The sequence below is a fragment of the Amblyomma maculatum genome, unplaced genomic scaffold, assembly GCF_055883805.1.
Source record: "Amblyomma maculatum isolate TAMU_Amacu unplaced genomic scaffold, ASM5588380v1 scaffold_55, whole genome shotgun sequence".
In the NCBI taxonomy this organism is placed as follows: domain Eukaryota; kingdom Metazoa; phylum Arthropoda; class Arachnida; order Ixodida; family Ixodidae; genus Amblyomma; species Amblyomma maculatum.
In genome coordinates, this window is record NW_028146780.1 from 113614 (window position 1) to 121695 (window position 8082).

Consider the following 8082-nt stretch of genomic DNA (forward strand, 5'->3'; position numbering starts at 1 on the left):
TACGAGATTTCCAGCGACGTGGCTTTGGTTGGGATACCTCATTGACGTGATACTGATTAGCTACTTCCGCCTCTTTAATTGCATAATTGATGATAGAGGACGAGTAGCGCTGTTTCTTAAGGACATCTCGCATGCGATTTGTATTTTCTTAAAGAACGGCCGATCGGGAGCCAATTTGTTTGAAGCTTATGGATTGTGAGTATGGAATTGTTTTGTAGTCTCGTGGGTGGCAACTGTTGAAATTAAGGTACTGTTGGCTTCAATAAAACGGCGTGTTGAGCGAGTTGGTACATAATTAAGCAAAAACAAAAAAAAGTAGCGCAACAACGGAATCAAGAGAGTAGAAAGAAGGCAGGATCAGCGCTGACTAGCAACTGAAGATTTTATTGAAAAGAACATAAATATATACTCCATTCACAACCAAGAGCACGCATGAGCAGAACTGACAGCATCGATACCTGATAATTTGAAATTTAATAATCAAGATACCACAGTTCACAGTCACGAATGCGAACAGATGGAATGCGTCGTGATTTTTGTGCATGTGAAATGCCTCACTGATTTCCCTGGTTAATTTTTTGCGGTACTTGTACATAATCCTGGTATCTTTAAAGAGTGGGCCACATGGATCTGCGTTAGAATGAGGAGGGTTACGGCGGCATTCCCTATAGCGCAAGGCCAAGTTCGAGGAAGGGACCCCATCCAAAGAAGTATTGTGCTTACGTATGCGAATATTATCGCAGCTGCCCGTCTGACCTATATATCTTTTACCACAGGTAAAGGGGACATCAAACACTGTGCCCATGGCACAAGGAACAAAGTTCGTGTTATGATATATCTGGCATTCTTTCTTTGTTTTTACACTTTTCTCTCTTCGTTCTTTTTTTTCCTTGGCTATCCTATCCACCATGGCACAAATTTTGCCTAGCTTATTAGGGGCAGAAAAGAGTACATCTACACCATATCTGCGGCCTACCTCCTTTAAACGATGGGATAGCTGGTGAACCTAGGGCAGTACACCTATTTTCATTTTCTGTTTATTTGGATGTTCGAGGGCTTCTTGCCTACGGCATAAGTTTACCTTTTTATTATCTTATTACATGCTAGTAATATGGCTTCATCTGGAAATCTAGCTGCCCTGAGCCTGTGAACTTGATGGTTAAAACTCTGACCGACAGCATGCACACATGACATCAATCGCAGACGCAAGGCAAGAAACAGCTATGCCAGTTTTGACTACCTTGGATTGCCAGAACGGTAACTGAGCAAGGGCTTTTTCGACCTCTGTAGGAAACACCGAAAAAGGTGGTCCTGCTGTAAAACCGATCTTATGTCCAGGACTTGCAGCTCATTGTTGTCCAGGGGTTGAAAGGTGATGTTTAAGCCTTCTCCGCAATCCCGAAAAGCCCTTAAAATATAATCTAGCGGTCCTTGAAGGTCACCAAGGTCAACGAAAACCAAGTAATAATCTATAAAAATCTCCGGACAACAATGAGCAATATATATATATATATATATATATATATATATATATATATATATATATATATATATATATATATATATATATATATATATATATATATATCTATATATATATATATATATATATATATATATATATATATATATATATATATATATATATATATATATATATATATATGTATATATATATATAGACAGGATGTCACACAACTTTCCCGATATTGTGTGACATCCTGTTTGAATTTAACTCTGGCCCATTCGTACATTAGTAACAAGCAAACCATATATATATATGAAAGAAGACAACAGTCGGCGAGGCCAAGGAAAGCATTGGGGATTGTACTTTGTCTTTTTTAATTTTTACTTCGATAATTACATAAATTAGTAATGAAATCTGTTTAGGGGAAAGATGATTAAACACAAAGTAGAAAGAAAAACAACGTGCAAATGGTGGGAACCGAACCCACGACCTCCGAATATCGCGTCCGGTGCTCTTTCAACTGAGCTACATCGGCCGCTGTCCCCCCTGCTACTTTCTTGGGTATTAATGTTGTCTGCATACGAACCTTGAGAGTGTTCACCAGCGCCACCCTCAACCATAGCGGTGGACGTGGAACATCCTGTGTTACCACCAGCGTCACGTAGAACTGATCAAGAGCGAGGGCGAAAGCTGCGCTAGAACCCTCTTACGCTACCTATGGCTTCAAGACTGCCAGAACCGAGACCCCCGTAAGCTACAAGCAGAGAAATGTAGGGGAAATGTGCTCGTTATAATACATGAAAGAAAGAAGACAACAGTCGGCGAGGCGAAGGAAAGCATTGGGGATTGTACTTAGTGCTTTTTTTTAGTAATTAGTAATGTATATATATATATATATATATATATATATATATATATATATATATATATATATATAAGTTCTGTTTCGAAAATATGCCTGTCGCAGTGAAGCATGCACTCTCGTAGGTCAAATCAGCGAAGTGAGTAATAATGAAGTAGGGTTGATCGTAGTGCATCAGCAGTTTCTGGTGGTGGTGACGTCATCTTGACGGCGCCAAAGCTAGGCAACGTCGTCCGGAGCTTAGGTGAGGTGGCGACAGCGCTCATCGAAATGTTCCTTGAAGCGCTCTTGCGAAGCAGTGGTCCGCATGCTCGCCAGTAGCCGAGCTTCTTCTGTCAGGGACAGGGTTTTGGCGATGCAGGGTTCCTCACCTAGTGAAAACGGCAATATGATGTCCAGTATGTAGCATGGTGGCCTAGCGTACAGAATAAAGGGCTATAGCCCATCATCTCATGAGTCGCCGTATTAAAAGCATATGTAAGGAAAGGCAGGCATGTATTCGTTATCGTCCTGTTTATGCGCTCCGTCAAGCCACTCGCTTGCGGGTGATAGGGTGTTGAGTGGCGAAAATTTGTTGCAGATAGACTCAGAAGCTTCTCGACAACATCTGCCCTGAACTGACGGCCGCGGTCACGTATTATAACGCGCGGTGGTTCATGGCATAAGATCAATGAGTGGAGCAGAAACAGCGAGGCTTGATGAGGTTTAGCTGACGGGATAGCCGCTATTTCGCATAACCGAGTAAGACAATCGGCAAAAACGACAATCCAGCGGTTCACAAAGCAAGGTTTTGGAAATATGCGCAACAGGTTGATGGCAATTCGCTCGAAGGGCACGCAAGGAGTAGGTGGCACAGGGTGCAACATCCCAGCAGGAGCAACTGTAGGGTGTTTGTGACGCTGACATTGTGCGCGACTGGCCACGTATCTGTCAATGGTTGATCGAATCTTATGCCAATAAAAGCGTTCTTGGACGCGGCAGAGCGTCTGAGCCGATCCGAGATGAATAGACGTGGGATCATTGTGCAGTACGCGCAAAACAGATGGGGAATTACAAGTGGTAAACGTGGGCCCACTGAAGAGTAGTTCTTCCATAGGATGCCATTGTGTACACAAAAGCGGCCGGTACTTCGACTGGCCTGAGGGGCTTCGTAGAGAGGCTTGAGGCCTGGATCGTTTTGCTGTTCCGATTTAAACACTTGAAGGAACGGAAACTGCAGCCACAACCGAAATGTAATTTGTCAAAGTCTTCGGCGCCGTACTCAGTGGTAGCTAGAGGAAGACGTGATTGACAGTCTGCGTCAGCATGGCGTCGGCCACCCTTGCAGACCACCTCGAAAGCATATACACCTGGAGGGGAAGGGTCTATCGTGCGAGACGGCCATTGGGATCCCTTAGGTTGACAAGTCAGCAGAGATATCGGCGGTCGGTTGCAAAGCTAAATGGGCGGCCGGAACAGCTGGATGTCGAAGATCGCTGCTAGACATTCCTACTCAGTAACTGTGTAGTTTCGCTCGGTCTTGTTTAAAGTATGGCTTTCGTAAGCAATAAATTTCCTTGCTCATTTCAGCGCTGAATAGAAATGGCCCCAACACCATTCGCATGTGTAAACTTCTGTCGGATCATCAGCGCGTATCAACCGAAACTTGAGCTGACGAAAGGATGGTTCACATTCGAAGGCCCATTCGAAAGAAGCGTCTTTGTTTACCAGACTCGACAGTGGGGAGGCGATATCAGCAGAAGCGGTGTATAAAACGTCGGAAATAAGAGCACAACCCTAAGAAACTGCGAAGCTCTTGACAGTCTGAGGTGGCTTAAACGATTCGGTAGCCGCAAGTTTCTAGAAAACAGGTCACACCCCGTGATCGTCAACAAGATGTCCGAGCACTACTGGCCGCCGTTCGCGAAACCGGCACTTGGGATTAATAATAAGGCCGGCGTTACGCAAACAGTGCAGGACCACAACTAGGCGTGCGTTGTTTTCGCTGAAAGCCTTTCTAAAAATAACTACTGGATCTAGCAAACCATACAAAAGTCCTATTCTAAACCATGTAGCATCGTGGCCATAAATCCATGAAGGTTTGAAGAGTTTCAGGCGCATTGCAAAGTCAGAAGAGCATACCATTGAATTCAAGAAGTCAGTCTGGTGTGAAAAATGGTGGTATTTTCTTATGATCAGAGCCGACCAGGATTGTACCAGTAACCGATATTAAATCGATGCAAGAAAACTGAGAGGCGGCCGAAAGGCACTCTACGGCGTTATCTATGCGAGGGAGCAGATACACTTTTTTCTTGGTGTTGGCGTGCAGACACCGATAATCCATTCAAAACCACCACATATAATCTTTCTGCGCATGAAAATTACACGATCCATCTCAGGACTGCAAGACTCCAGAATGGCCTCCTTGTTGAGCATTTCTTGGACTATTCCATTGTTAACATTGCGCTCGAACGCTGATACTATAAAAAGCTTCCGGCTGGAACTGGAAGAACTGGGATCGATCATATTACGAATACGAGAATCAGAAATAGAAGCTGGGTTGGCCGAAGTCAAAAACAGATGGGCTTTGGAGCAGGAGGTCCACCAGGGCTTGGTGTTGATTACAACTGAAACTGATGTTCCCTATTCAACTATTTATTGATTCTAGTGACGAAGGGGGAAGAGGTTCTGGTGAAGTGACTCCAACCGATGCCACAGCGGAGGTCATATCATGCCTATAGGCAGCATGGTTCAATCCAGCTGGCAAAACAGCTGGCTCAGGGGAGGAATCAATTGCCCACAACCACGGACGCCCGTTCGGCACGAACATCAGACAATGGCATCACAACAAAGCTATCACAACAGCTTTCTTCACCCACAACTTCACCCTACGCGGTGGTATTGTCGGTACAGCTAAGTTGGCTAGAGATCCGTCCTCACCCTCCGATTCGTCATGCTCTTTGAAAATATGCACTGTATTCTGGCGGTGCACCATCATTGTGTGCGGCTGCCCGGTAAAGGGTTGCCCTACAAGCAGTAGGACAGCTTGTACACCACAGCGGACAACATGAATCTGAACATCGGCTGCAGCTGGTTCTTCGTCAGCCTCACTTCAGAACTGCTCATTGGCGCCATTTTTCGCGATCCGTAACCGCTGATTATGGAGGGACGACTCACAGAATCACAGAAGAGCTGCAACTTTTCCCTCTCGCTCACACTCATTCTTATGCATCGGTTTCTCGTTCACGTTGTCAGTCATGAAATACTTTAATTTGGCGCCATGGAGCCCACTGCATTGTTTCGCTCTTGCTCAAGGACTGTAGTTTTCTTTCCGTCGTTGTTTGTCGAGCCTTTCCTCGAATTGCTGCTCTTAGTCTCAAGGCCCGACTGTCCACAATTTGTGCATGGCTGTTTATGTTGAGGTTTTGAGCATGCTACCGAAAAATGTCTATGCGAAGAGCAATAAAAGCAAAGTGACTCGCCTTTTCATTGTATTTCCATCGGGTCCCCTTTACTGATTTGTGTTCGCCTCCGGTGCAAGGTAGACGTAGAGCAGTTGCCGGTATGTAGTTGTCTTCTCGGACGTGGTATGAGCATCGAGCATCCAGCGGTGTGGTGTCAGTTAAATCATAGAGCCCTTTCATATACTGCAGTAACTCATCTGGGCTTGCGTACTTTCGAGCGCTGAGGGACCGCACCAGATCTTCGCCGCCAAGTCCCAAACTGACGTACTTGGTACAGGCCGGTTCACCGATGTTGCATCGCCTTAGTTTGGCCAGGTTGTCGTATAAGTATGCTTCGACAGTTTTGTGGCACTGCTTCTTTCTTTGTTTAATGTCTCGGAATGTGCGTTGCAAATGGGTGGAGGAAGGAATGCCATCTTAATTTCAGTTTTCAGTCGGATGAAGTTTTTTAGACATTTGTGAGATCATACCACTTTTTTGTGATGCCCTGAACCTTTGTCAGGACAACGCAAGTTGTCTACTGACCGCTCCAATTGTAGCATACAGCCAGATTGTCCCCTTTCTTGAGCTAAGTCTCGACCTTTGCCAGATCTTGTGAAGATGGGTCGAATATTGGCCCTATGCAGTTGGACGCTCGCCGTAGTCATACGAGTGGTGTAGTGGCAATTGGGCGGATTCTATTAGCCGGGCTGCTTCCTACAATACCTCTCGGAACGCCATCTGGTTCGCCACCTGCATCATCGACTGGCGGTCGAAGGCACCGGGACAGAGCACTGCTTCCTTGGGGCTGTCCATGCCGAGACTGCTTGCCACTGCAGTGTTCCTTGATCCATTTTCGACGTTGGGCTGCGTCTTGTCTTCGTTTTTCACTCTTCCGTCGTTCGTAGAATGAGCCGGTCGTGATGCCTCGCCCTCGTGTCCCCCATTCGTGGTCCTCCAACATAGCAACTTCGCGGCTTTTCGTGTTGGAAGCTCTTTACATGCACTGGTTGAGAAAGTCGCTGCTTGCAATCCCGCTTCTGAGTAATTTACTGTAGCTAACACAGTTGTGAAGGAATTACGAAACAGATTTATTGTCCCTCCGTTTCGTCCACAATCGCTCGAACGGCGTACAAAACGCACAATTCCCCAAAGGGCCCGTTTCGGTGGCGGCATGGTCCACTGGTTCCTCTCACCGCACCCTTCCCCCCACATGTCCATGTCTGGAGCAGCCGAGTAACATGACAGCGGCGGCCCAAAGGTGCAGCGCCCCTGTAGAATTAGAGGCTGGACCCCGGAGAGGGTCTGAGTGGTTTTCATCCGTATAGGCCGCAAGTTCGTGGCGTCACTGTCGACAAGTACTTTAACCACATGATAGAAGATGTGGCGTCCTCTGGCATTAAGTAGTTCACGAGGTGCGCCGTGGCGAAGGACGAATCGCTGCAAAAGGAAGGTGGCGACGCCTGACGCTACGACCTATAGAAGGGCAGCGGTTTCTTCATATTTCGTCACATGGCAAAAAACGACGATAGCCCAGCTGTTTCTAGTGGCACTGTTCCGGAGGGGTGCGTATAAATGAATACCAACACGGTCAAAGAGGTGTGTTTGGCAGGGTAATGGCTGAACTGACCAGCAGAAAGTTGAGGTTGGGACTTGCGAGAACAAAGTTGTATATGCCCTTACAGTCGCCAGCTTAGCCGATGGTATACCTTGAACACACGCGCATGGCCACATTGTATGTCAATGTGGAAGTAGTCACAGACTTGATAGCGTACGTGGCGTGGAATAACTGGAAATAGATTACGGCTATCGGCGCTGTAGCTGCGGATAGAAAGGAGGTTGTCACGCGATGGAGATCTAGACATCGGGTCTGAGAGGGAATCTATAAGAGAATGGACCCAGGCGTCTCTCCGCTACGCAGAAGGCATGTCACAGATTTGAAGCGACGTGCGGAGACGTCTGAGGTGAAAAGGCTGGCGACATAAGCAGGACGTTGGCAGCGAGAAAGGGCTTCAGCGTCCTGACGCTTGCGGCGAGAACAGTAGACAACACGGGCGTCATATTCCTATAGAGCCATAGAAGGCAACACTATATCGTTGGAAACAAGAACCCTAGGTAGTCGAAATTTCCGGAGTCCTCTGCTACGGCGTCTCTCATATCCTGAGTCGCTTTGGGACGTTCAACCCTACAAACCAACCAATCAACCAAACCAACCATAAAATGTGCCTTCACTGGGCTTAGGTGTGTTCTCTACAAAAGCAGACAGAATATTTCAGCTCATATAAGTTTCGTGCTACGCAATCGAACATTGCTCCACAATGGTGAAGAAA